Source organism: Carcharhinus amblyrhynchos, chromosome 2 (assembly GCF_965287045.1).
Source record: "Carcharhinus amblyrhynchos chromosome 2, sCarAmb.v2.hapA, whole genome shotgun sequence".
Classification (NCBI taxonomy): Eukaryota; Metazoa; Chordata; class Chondrichthyes; order Carcharhiniformes; family Carcharhinidae; genus Carcharhinus; species Carcharhinus amblyrhynchos.
The window spans coordinates 86381902-86394614 of record NC_137325.1 but is presented as its reverse complement, the minus strand read 5'-3'; the positions used below and the strand labels follow the sequence as shown (position 1 = coordinate 86394614).

Here is a 12713-nt window from a genome sequence, read left to right as displayed (position 1 = left end):
AAGGTACAATGGGGAAGATTGCTGATTATGTTAAAATGTGTTTAAATAAGATTCCTGACCTTCAGCATGGTGGCACAGTGGTTAGCACCTCTGCCTCACAGCGCCAGAGTCCTGGGTTCGATTCCCAGCTTGAGTCACTGCCTGTGCAGAGTCTGTATATTCTCCCCGTGTCTGCGCGGGTTTCTTCTGGATGCTCCGGTTTCCTCCCACAGTCTGAAAGACGTGCTAGTTAGGTGTATTGGCCCTGCTAGATTCTCCCTCAGAGTATCCGAACAGGCACCAGAATGTGGCGAATAGGGTATTCTTACAGTAACTTCATTACAGTGTTAATGTAAGCCCATTTGTGACACTAAAAAATAAACTTCAAATTTCTAAGCTTCCCAACCTTTTGACTTTTGCACTCATGGTGAAAGCAGGCATAAAATTGCAATAATGATGTCACAGTCAGAACCAGCAGCCTTTTTTTGCTAGTCAAAAGCAGGTTCGTGCTTTCTCTCTCACTGGCCTTGCATCCTCATTTGCTCAGCTACCAGAAACAGTAATAAAACATATTGAGCAATCGTTTGGTATGGTTTCATGCAATCTCCTCAAACATAGGTGGGGCATATTCCATTGTCATTATGGGTTAAGCGGTTTTCTTACATAAAGTGGCTGTAAAAGATTTCAGTTTGATTGTTCAAAATGTTGAGATACTTGACAATGTCTTTCTCATATCTGATTAGGGAATTTTTTTTTTGAATTATAGTAGCCACTGAAGTTTAACTTGAAAGAACAATGGAACATTGTAGCATATTATTAATTCAGTGTAAACCTACTGCTGAGCGTATGTGGTTGCTAAATGGACATTATAAGATACTACAGTGCAATCCACATTATTGAACAGCATCTGGTTAAATGCCAAGTGCTTTTCAAGGTTTATTGGGACAATGAAAGAGTGTTCTAAATTTATGGATGTGTCAAGCAATTTTCGATTTCGAAATTGGAAATAGGTGGTTAATTTTTAACAGCAACGCCTTTTTTTATTTCTTTAAGTGGAATCTTTCTTTAATCAGTAAATGTTTATGCCATAATTGTAGAAGCTGGCTTAACAATGTAACTGACGCAGAGGGAGAGGAAAAGAGAGACCTTAATTGATATGCGTAATTGAAACAACAGGATCATTGACCAGCCTTAGGTTAAAGATTGCAAGTTTAGTCTTAAATTATTCTGACCTGTTACATTGTGTTCATTAACACCTTTAAGACAATTTCTCAGACGTTATCAATACTGAGCTGTTGAAGTAAGACCAGTGAGTTACCAGAGACGTTTGTTGAAAATCACTGTGGTTGAAGGCAAAAATAGTATTAAAAAACATACGGAATCCTGTTCTTCACATACAACCTACCCTGACAATGCAGATGTAGTTCATCTCCAGCACTGCATGCAGTTCTCCCAGAATCACAGAATTCTTATGACACGGAAGACCACTTGGCTCTCCAAATGAGCATCCTGACTTTGTGCCATTCTCTTGCCTTTTCCCCATACCCTGTCATGTTGTTTCTATTCAAGTCATCATATAATGCCCTTTTATTGAACCTGCCTTTACTACACTTCCAGGCAGTGCATTTCATACCTGAACCACTCAGTTTTTCTCACATCACATTTGCTCCTTTTGCAAATCACTTCAAAATCTGTGCTCTCCTGTTCTTGAAACTTTTATGAGCAGGAACAGTTTCTGAGCAGCCCTTTTGCGATTTTGAACGTCTCTATCAAATCTCGTCGGAACCGCCTTCTCTCCAAGGAGAACAGTCCCAACTTCTCCAATCTGTCCTCATAACTGAAGTTTCTTATCGCTGGAATCTTTCTTGTAAACCTCTTCTGCACCCTCTCCAATGTGTTCACATCCTTGCTATAGTGCGGCGTCCAGAACTGTACAAAAATTCAAACTGAGTTCTAACTAGCATCTTGTATAAGTTCAGCATGACCTCCCGCACTTTACTCTATGCTTTTACTAGTAAGGCCCGGGATACTGTATGCTTTATTAACTATTCTCTCTACATGTTCTGCCACCTTCAATGATCTATGCACATGTATATCCAGGTTCCTCTACTCCTGCACTCAAGAATTTTATCCCTTATTTTATATTGTCTCTCCATGTTCTTCCTACCAAAATGCATCATGGCACACTTTGCATTAAACTTTATTTGCCACCTATCTGCCAACCTGCCCCTGACAAAATTCAGCGGAGGATTTGAGAGCTCCATTTAATCACTCTGGAAACTATTACCTTGCTTATTGATTACTGCATATGGCAAAAAACACATTCTCTATAGGTTTGGGTTGGAAAATGAGTCTTCCTCCTCTTCCTTGTGGTGCTGCTATTGCCTGCCGCCACCATGGTCGCTTACTGGAAACACCTGCATTTTGGAAAGGAGAGTGGAATGACAACGTTGGCTGTCTCCAAGGTAAAGGCACATTCGACCCTAAAGGTTTGCATTGGATGGAGGAATCCTTACTCGGTGGATGGCCAAGCCAAGTTCCCCATTGCCAATAGCTTTCTCCTGCTCAACTTCCCCAAGCTGTGAAGTCCTCTCCTTGAACTCGGTTAGAGCCCTCACGGCTCTAACCGAGTTCATGATCAACCCTCTCCGGTTTTCTGCTCCACTCGGTTGTGCCAGAGCTTCTCCTGCTCAAAGAAGAGAACGCTTGAGAGAAGCTGCATATTATGTTAGTTGGAGCATTCCATTCCGAATCATTCCTTATTCACCCCCCACTCCTTGTAAGATAACTCACTTCTGTGTGGCTAGTTATCACTGGTGCTATTGGACAAAGGTTGTGGATCAGCTTCCTCCAAAGAACAGAGAATATTCACATGCAGGTTTCATACATGCATGTGATGTGGATGCTGCTTGTTCTCTTCGTGTGACTTTAGAGCTTGGGGGAGTTGAGCAGGAAAAAGCCATTGGCAATGGGGAACTTGGCTTGGCCATCCACCAAGTAAAGATTCCTCCATCTAATGCAAACCTTAGGGTCGGACATGCCTCTATCTTGGAGACATTCCACCCTCCTTTCCCACTTGCAGGTGTTTCCAGTAAGTGACCATGGTCGTGGCGTGTATGGTGCTCCCCATCCAACCCCCACCCTCACTGCATGCAGTGTCCCGTATCTGCTGCTGTGTGTAGGAGGCGAAGTGGGATACCCTGCGGTGGGGCTGTGAGGCAAGACATGATGTTGCCAACTGTCCTTGAACCCTGATAATTTGGAATCATTGTGGATTGGGGGACTATTGATGAGGCTCACTCTGGCCATTTATCCTCATGCAGCACTGGGTTGCTGACCTGTGCACTTATGGTAGCGGTCATCTGCACCTATCCTGTGTTGGTTTCCTTGTTGGGCTGCCTCCTCTCATCAGCCTGATAGAAATCATCCCTCCTGACCTCCAGATGGTTGTGAAGGATCGCTACTAAATTTGAATAGCGGACTTTTGCCCGTGACGTCTTCTCTCAATAGTAGATGCTGCTGATAATTCATATAGCAACCATATTTAAAATGGTGGCAGTGGGACACTTGCCGTCAAGCCTGCCTTGTCACGGAATACAGTGCAAAAGACCTGGATGTATAATTAATGAGGTGGGGGCCAGACAATATGGCATGATTTGCTGTTGGCTGCGCAGTGGGAAGCACTCCCCACCCCACCCTCACCATGGTTTCAGTCCCAGATGGGAGAATTCTGCCCCTAATTTTCAAGTCCCTGATCATCAACATCTGTCAGCTTGTTTCCAACCTCACTGTCCTTCTCCTATTTCCTTTGGCTGCATCGTGCTACATGACTGGAACTAAAGCAAACTTACACATAGTATGAAACCCTCAAAAGCATGTCACAAAACACGTTAGGGCAACGTGGTGGCACAGTGGTTAGACACCGTTCCTGGTTTGGATCACTGTCTGTGTGGAATCTGCACGTTCTCCCTATGTCTGTGTGGGTTTCCTCCGGGTGCTCCATTTTCCTCCCACATTAGGTGGATTGGCAATGCTAAATTGCCGCTTCATGTCAGGGGGACTAACTAGGATAAATATATGGGATTATGGAGATAGGGCCTGGATGGGACTGTGATCAGTGTAGACTCGATGAGCTGAATGGACTCCTTCTGCACTGTAGGGATTCTATGAAAAACTAATCTTTGTTTCGAGTTGCATGTAGGTTTAGTGCATGCAGTGGAATGTTAAGTATTCACATGTGGCTGCTTTATTTAAAAATAACCAGAATTAAGAAAAAGTAAATGACAAAATCCCAAGTTTGTTCGAGAGCTGCCTGTTTGACTAGAAATAGTTTTGAGGTCTGCTTATGGCATAGTGAGTTTCATGAACTTTGTTGTAGGTTTTTGGGAGACCTGGATCCAAGCCCGGACTTTGAGCTGGTATTGGCACTCCGGATTATTCCAGATGGCAAGCTGCAAAGTTGTTGATCTGCAGCAATAAACAGCAGCACTAGAACAAAAGAACTGCAATATAGTCACCACTTTGGGAATAATTTGAAAGCTTAGTAGTCTGATAAAGCTGTAGCACAGTGTTTCAAAGAGACCCAATAGAAATTTCAAAATTTAACAAAGTTATATTTAGTAAATTGACATTTCCTGAAAATACCCACTGCAGTACTTCAACAGCCTTAATTTGCTAGCTAGAAGGCTTTATGTATCAAATGACATTTTTTTTTGTTAGCCACCTGCGTGTTTAAAGTAATATGTTTAGTAATTTCTTGGTGAAAGAGGGTAATGAAGAAATAAGAGTTGCACCCAAGGGCTTAACGTGCAGAGATGCAATTTCCGTCTCTGCAGTAGCCTGTTTTGTTGTCCTTTGTGAAGCTAGCAGAGAAGGTCTTTATAGCAGCATGTTGCAGTGTGCACAATTGGATTTCCAGCTTCCAAGTCATTGAGCTTTAGTAGTTGAGGAACCCGATCATCTGTGATTTAGTGATGAGGACCATGCTGCAACCATGGCGATTTAGGCAGAAGGTTGTGTGTCACTTTTGTAACGATGTCCAACTAACACAAATCGATAAGATTTGCAAAATCTACAAAATAACAGCCACATTAAACTATCTGTCTTTATAAAAATGAGAGTTAAAGCATGTAAGACATGAACAAATAACTTATATTAATGCCAGGATCAATATAAGCCTGGGAAGATCAGCCATGATGAAGTGTTATGTTTGTGACATATTCTAGGTGCAAAATCCATAACCCTTTCCCTACTTCAAATACATGGTTTATAACAAACTTGTACTCCTTTGAGGCACAAAAACCCAGCAGGAAAGGTGACTAACCATGGCTAACAAGAAAAGTTACAGATTGTTGTAGAATGAAGGAAGAGACTTATAAAGTTGTCAAGAATATAGTAAACTTGAGCATTGGCAGCATTTTAGAATTCAGCGAAGGGGAGCAAAAGCTGAAAAAAATAGAATATGAAGTAAACTGGTGAGGGACATGAAAACAGTCTGTAAAAGCTTCAATTATTATGTAAAAAGGATTAGATGAGCAAAAACAGGTTTGGATCCACTACAAGCTAAGGCAGGATCATTTTACGATGGGCCAATGAATTCTAGACCTTCACGCCCTCTGGGTGAAAATAAATGATCTTCATCTCCCTTCCCATCTTCCTTCCAATTACTTTAAATCAGTGCCCCCTCTAGCCACTGATCTCTCTGCTAATGCAAATCGGTCTTTCACACCTGCTCTATACAGACCTCTCACAATTTTCTACGTCTCAGTCAATCTCTCCTCAGCCTCCTCTGTTCCAATGAGAACAGCCCCAGCCGATCCAATCTTTTCTCATAGCTGTAATTTTCCAATCTTGGCAACATCCTTGTCAATCTCTCTGTACCCTCACAGTTACATCTTTTCTATAATGAGGTGCACACTGTACTTAAGTTGCAGCCTAACAAATGTTTTATGTAGTTGAGTATAATGTCGCTGCTCTTATATTCTTTCCTAATAAATGAAAGGACTCCATAAGCCTCATGTAAGACAACTAAAGGACTTATTTTTATAAAAAAAGTATATAGAGATCATCATTGTAGCTAATTTCTAAAATTTTAAAATTGGATATTGATTTTCTAACAACCTCAGGAACTCAGACAAAGAAAGGTATGCTCTTTGTCCAAAGCAAAGTGAGAGTCTTGTGGCACGATCCTTTGGCTACTGGAAGCTGTGATATGCTCCATGTGGAGCTGAAAAACTCAGTTTGCCATTTTCAAATTACCAAGAAAAGGGGCTGTGCGCAGGTTTGAAAGCTTGGCCCTCATCTACACTTCTACTCAAAGTTCTGAACTTCTGTACCATTGTCTACAAGACCAGTTCATCTCTGCTTGCCTATCCCTACTGGCAAAGTGAATTATCAAGCATCAGTTTTAGCCTGCCTACCTCTGTGAAGGAATCCACTATTGGACTTTGGATTCTGGACTTTGAACAGAATAATAACAAAAAAAAAATTATTTTCTCTGTGGTCTTTGTCCTGTAAATCTATCTCTATCTCCTTTTATTGCATGAGTGAAAAGGAAGTTCTGTTGTGACCCTCCTCTTGTGCTTGTGTGTTCAAATAAATTAACCCTCTTAGATTACCCTGTCTGAATTTGCTCTGGGGTTATTAATGAAAATTGGGTCACACTGAAATTGAGGGCTTGGGAAATGCACCACCACGCATAAAGGGGGAAGTCAATTTAAAAAAAAAGCCTTTGTTTATGAATGGGTGGTGAGAGAAGAAATCTGGACTGTTCAAATTAAATCCCCTTCAGACTGTAACACTATGTAACCACCTTCTCAGACTGTCCTGCTACCTTCAGGTATCTGTGGACATTCACTCCAAGGGGTCTCATTTTCTCTACAGCCCATGGTATCCTGCCATTTATTGTATAATCTTTTGCCTTGTTTTGACCTCTCCAAATAAATCACCTCACACTTCTCTGGGTTGAATTCCATTTGCCACTTTTCTGTCCGCTTGACCAGTCCTAATAGTGAAGGATTGGAAGTGTTGATGCCTAAAAGGGAGTTGGGTATCCTTATTCATAAGTTATTGAAAGCCACCACAAAGGTTTAGCGAGCATTTAGTAAGGCACATAGTATGTTATCCTTCATTGCAAGAGGATTTGTATAAAGGAATAATGAAGTCATGTTGCAGCTGTGTAGAGTCTCAGTGACACCTCATCTTGAGTATTGTGTACACTTTTGGTGTCCTTACCGAAGGAAGAATATACTTGCCATGAAGGAGTGCAATGAAAATTCACCAGACTGATCCCTGGCACGGGATTGTACTGTGAGAAGGGATCAAGGATACTGAGACTGTTTAGAAGAATGAGGGGTGATCTCATTGAATTCATATAGGGTCGAGAGGGTAGATGTAGGAAGGATGTTTCACCTGACTGGTGAACCAGGGAATATAGACTTAAACTAAGGGGTAGCAACTTAATACTGAGAGGAGGAGGAAGTTCTTCGCTCGGGGTGGTGAATTTTTGGAATTTTCCAACCCAAAGGGCTGTGGAGGCTCAGTCATTGAATATATTCAATATAGAGATGGATAGATTTCTATATCAGTGGATATGAGGATAGTGTGGGAAAATGGCTTTGAGGCAAAAGATCAACCAGGATGTAGTTGAACGGTGGAGCAGGCTAAAGAGGCAGAATGGCTTCCAGCTGCTTCTACATCCTGTTTGTGGTGCAGTGGAACTCACTTTGGTGATCGATGGATGATTGTGATTATAAAAGCAATCGGAGGGGTGCCTCCCCTCCTCAGTCATCTTCAATGACATTTGTTTCTTGCTGGTAAGATTAGTTGGAACATTTCATTCGTCAACCCAAAGCTGTGCTTACAGACTCAGTGCCTCTAAGTGTCTCAGACCTGTGAGTCACAGTTGAGTCTGTGGGGGAGCTTTGAATAGTCAGATTGACTGATAAATCAGCTGTACCTGCATTAGCACAAATCAAAAAGTATGGTGGCAGGTCTGATTCACTGTCATGAACCCGGCTGATGGTGACTATGAGTGTCCCAACTTGGAAACACAGGTTTTGCTGGTGTGGAATGGTGAAAGGGGCCACATGTGATACCCAGTGAGAACAGTAACCAATCCAGTTGTAGTAAAATACTTATTCAGCCATGTTTATTACCATGAAGAAAATACACACACACACACACACACGTACAAGACTATAATAATCTTAAAAAGTTGCCTATAAGACTACTAAACACACCCACACAGTTTAAGTAGGAATTACACTTCTTATCCAAAATGCATTTACAAGATCTGAATTCTTTAAGGACTTCGCTCTGCCAAACATCCAATCCAATAGATCTATGAGTAAAGGCCAGCGTATAGTTACCATGCTGTATATGATTGAGCAATTATTTTGAGGAATGTCTCTTAGTTCAGCAAAAATATGGGTTTTAACTGCCTCCATGAAAGACATGCTTGCTTCTGGCCTGCTAACCAGCTTAGAGGCTACAAGCTGGACTTTGTGCCTCTGGCTGCGAGATGGATGCTACCTCCTGCTTCCACAAAAAGGTCCACTTGAACCAGTCTCCTGGCAGATCGTATACAAAGAACCGCAGAAAGGCCTTTAAACCAAATAGTACTGGGAAGAGTTCACATGAGATTAAGAGTTAAAAAGTTAATGAGAAAGGACAAGGCAATAGTGCGGGGCAACAGTGTAAGTAGATGTTGGCAGGGACAGAGCATACAAACATAAGAGTGTGCAATGGCAAATAATGTTGAGTAGGGAAAAATGTTAAAAAGAACACTCTTAAAAGCTCTTTATCGGAATGTACTCAGGATTTGTAAAACAAGATGGACGAATTGATGCATAAATAGAAGTAAACCAGTATGATATGATTGCCATTGTAAAGGTATGTTTGCAAAGTGACCATGACTGGGACTGAATATTCAAGGGAATTTCAGAAGGATAGGAAGAAAGGCAAAGGATGTGAAGTAGCTCTGTTAATAAAGAGTTAAGTCAGTACAGTAATGGGGAATGAACTTAGCTTGGAAGATGAAAATGCAGAATCAATTTATGTCGATAAGAAATAGTAAGGAGATGAAGCAGTGGTTTATAAGTGCCCAACCAGTAGCTACACAGAATGTATAATCAAGAAATAATGGGGGCTTGTAAGAATTGGGTGGATCAAATTGACAAAGGTAGCCTTGAGGATGAGTTCGTAGAAATGTATATGGACAGTGTCTTAGAACACTATATTGTGAAACCAACCAAAGCTACTTTAGACTTTGTAATGTGTAATGAGACAGAATTAATGAATGATCTCATGGTAAGGATCCTTTAGGGAAGACTAATCATAGCACAAATGAATTTCAGATGCAGTTTGAGTTGAAAAACTTGGGACTGAAGAAACTAGTGTCTTAATTAAATACAAACGCGAACATATGAAGACAGTTGGCTGCGGGGACTGGGAAAATAGGTTAAAAATTAAGGTAGACCAACAATGGCAGACTTATTTCATAACGCAAACAAAGGTTTATTTCATTGAAAAATTCTTATAACTAAAGACATTAAAAGTGATACAAAATTGAAGGAAAAGGCCTACGATACTGCAAAAGTAAGTGGTAGGCCAAAAGATTGGGAAAATTTAGTAACCAGCAAAGAGCAAAAACGACATAGAGGGAGAAGTTGTAGCATGAGAAAAAAAAACTAGCAGGAAACATAGAAACAGATAGGGAGAGCTACCACAAGTAAATAAAAAAGGAAGAGAGTAGCTAAAGTAAGCATTGATTCTGTAGAGGGAGAAACTGGGGAATTAATAGGAAGTAATGAAATGGCAGAGAATTTGAACAAGTATTTTGTATTTGTCTAGACAGCAGCAGATGCAAAATGCATCTCAAGAATAGCAGAAAATCAAGGGGCAAGGGAAGGAGGGAGGTACTTAAAACAATTACAATCACGAGAGAAAAAGTACTAGGAAAACTAATAGGATTAAATGCTGACAAATCCCCTCGACCTGATGGCCTGCAGAGAAGGGGCTTAAAGGAAGTGGTTGTGGAAATAATGAATGCATTGGGTGCATTCTTCTGAAATTCCTTAGATGCTAGAAAAATCCCAACAGTTTGGAAAACTGCAAATACAATGGCTATGATTCTCCCAAAAAAAAATGAAGTGCCCAATGGACAGGAAAACGAGCATTTTTATCGTCTTTTTTGGGTGAACTTAGTTACATGAACCTCTGGCATTCTGTGCGTTAGCGAGTACCTCAGAGAGATTCATGCTGGAAAGAGGAGGGGGGGCACTGGTGGGGGTTGGGGAGGAGACAGAATCTGTGCACTGAGCAAACCACTGCGCGTGCACCGATCTGCTATTGCCGGACTCCTGATTGCTAATCTTCCTGATGTTATTAACCACCTCTCCCCGCGACACCCCCCCCCCCCCCCCCCACATCCGTCCGTCCATCTTTCCCCATGGCCCTGCTTGCCTCCCTCCCTCCCTCCCCCCACCGATTCCATTGCAAGGTGACGGCGTGTCCCTGAGTTGGCCCTGCCCTCTATCACCTTCCTCTTGACACTGCTCAAGGGGCACACTCCCCTCCCCGCTCTTGACCAGCGTGGTGAGCATGCCTGTTCCCCGTTGGTGGGGAGCAGTCATAAGCCCTGCTGGTGGGGACCTACCCCGATGTGGGTGAGACAGTAGCTGGCTCGGAGACTACTGTCACAGGCCTGCTAATCATGTGAGAATTGAGATTTCCTGCTGTTGTCAATAGGGCTTCAGTTGAAACCCATGGTGGAGGTGCACCATCAGCAGGAGCGGAAGATCCTGATGGCGTAAAGGCCCAGAGAGTTGGGATAAATGCATTAATTTCATGTTGACAAACTGTAACAAGTGGATTGCCAAAGGAATCAGTGCTAGGGCCTTAACTGTTTATAGGCTATATCTTGAATGAAGGAGCAGAGTATATTGGTGCCAAATTTGCTGATAATGCAATGACAGATAGGTAGGAGGGTTGTGAGGAGGACACAAGGTTCAGCAAAGTACTAAAGTATATTGAGTCAGTGGGCAAAAAATTGGCAGATGGGTTATAATGTGAGAAAATACTATGCTGTCCATTTTGGTACGATGAATGAAAAGCAAAATGTTATACAAATGGAGCAAAACTACAGAATGCTGTGGTACAGATGGATTTAGGTGATCTCGTGCATGAATCACAAAAAGGTAGCGTGCAGGTACAGGAAGTAACTAGGAAGACCAATGGAATGCTATCCTTTATTTGAAAGGGGATGGAGAATGAAAGCAGGGAAGTCTTGCTGCAACTGTACAAACATAGCTGAGAGCACACCTGGTGTAGTACTGTTTTGGTCTCCTTATTTGATGATATAATAGCATTGGAGCTAGTTCAGAAAAGATTCATTGGGTTGATTCTTTGGATGATGAACTTGTGAAGAAAAATTGAGCAGATTAGGTGTGTACTCATTGGAGTTCAGAAGAATGAGGGGCAATCTTATTGAAACACGCAAGATTTTCAGGCTTGATAGGATAGATGCTGAGAGGATGTTTCTGTGCTTGAGGAATTATGGAAGTCAGGGGCACAGCTTCAAAATAAGGGGTCTCCTGTTTAAGATGCAAATGAGGAGGAATTTATTGTCTCTTATTGTCTGACTCTGGAATTCTCTACCCCAGAGAGCAGTAGAGGCTGTATCACTGAATATATGTGTTGCTGAGTAGGTTTTTAATCTGCAAGTGAATCTAAAGTTTTGGAAGCAAGGCAGGGAACTGGAGTCAAGGCCACAGTCAGATCAGCCATTATCTTCATTGCATGGCAGAGCAGGCTCAAGTTTAAAGTATAGCTGTTGATATAAAGCCTGTGTGACATGAAGACTAAGGCCCAGCCTTCCCGAGGTTGAGTTTATCTCCCCACTTGGTGAACCCAGCCTTTGAAAATGATTGCCTGCTGGAAGGACTTTTGGTGGAGGTGGAAGCGGGAGTTGAATGAATTCCAGCCCAACTCCAAATGCGGGGTTCAGAGGAGGGACTTGGGGCTTTCAGCCATTTCTGGGATTTTTGAAATGATGGAGAGACTCCATTCATGGTGAAAGCCTGGGTCTAACGATCTACCTACAGTCTGCTCTCTCCATTGCCTATAGGTGTAAACACCTTGCACCTTCTTATGTCAGCCTGGGTGCCCCTTATTCCCATAGCAACTGAACAGATCAGATCACATGACACCCTTAACTCCTCCATTTTATCTTAAACAGTCCCTAAACGTAACAATCTTACAATCTTTACATCTGTAATAATGGTTAACTTGAAAAGATCTAGTACATCTCGATATAATGTCTATGTATGAATTTTTTATGTTGGACTGTCTGCTTCAAATAAGTGCTCAGAGTTTGGAAGGCTGAATGTTCAATCAGTCGCTCGTGCAAATCCTGAGGAGTATTGCATCAATATCATTACACAGCATTCATAAACCACTTGAATTGGAATGTAAAGTATTTCCCTGATCCATTGAATATATTCCATCAATGTAATGTTAAAATTTCCTTCCTGCAGTCTAATATTTACGTAAATGGCTGAATTTTCTCTCATAAATAAATGCAGTTTAGAATAACTATTATGATTAAATATTATTATGTACAATAAAGTCAGGTGCACGGCACCCGATCTTGTGTTTTCCCTTGTCCAACCTCCCAAATAATGACTTTCGGCCAGAATGTTCTTTCTTGTGTCAGGTGCACAGAGATCACAGAA

At 41.8% G+C, this 12713-nt stretch overlaps 1 protein-coding gene across 1 annotated transcript in view; it reads left to right on the top strand.

Annotated features, from left to right (window-relative positions):
• epb41l4b (erythrocyte membrane protein band 4.1 like 4B) overlaps positions 1-12713 on the top strand; it is a 178916-nt gene that overhangs the window by 37584 nt on the left and 128619 nt on the right. The window lies entirely within an intron of this gene.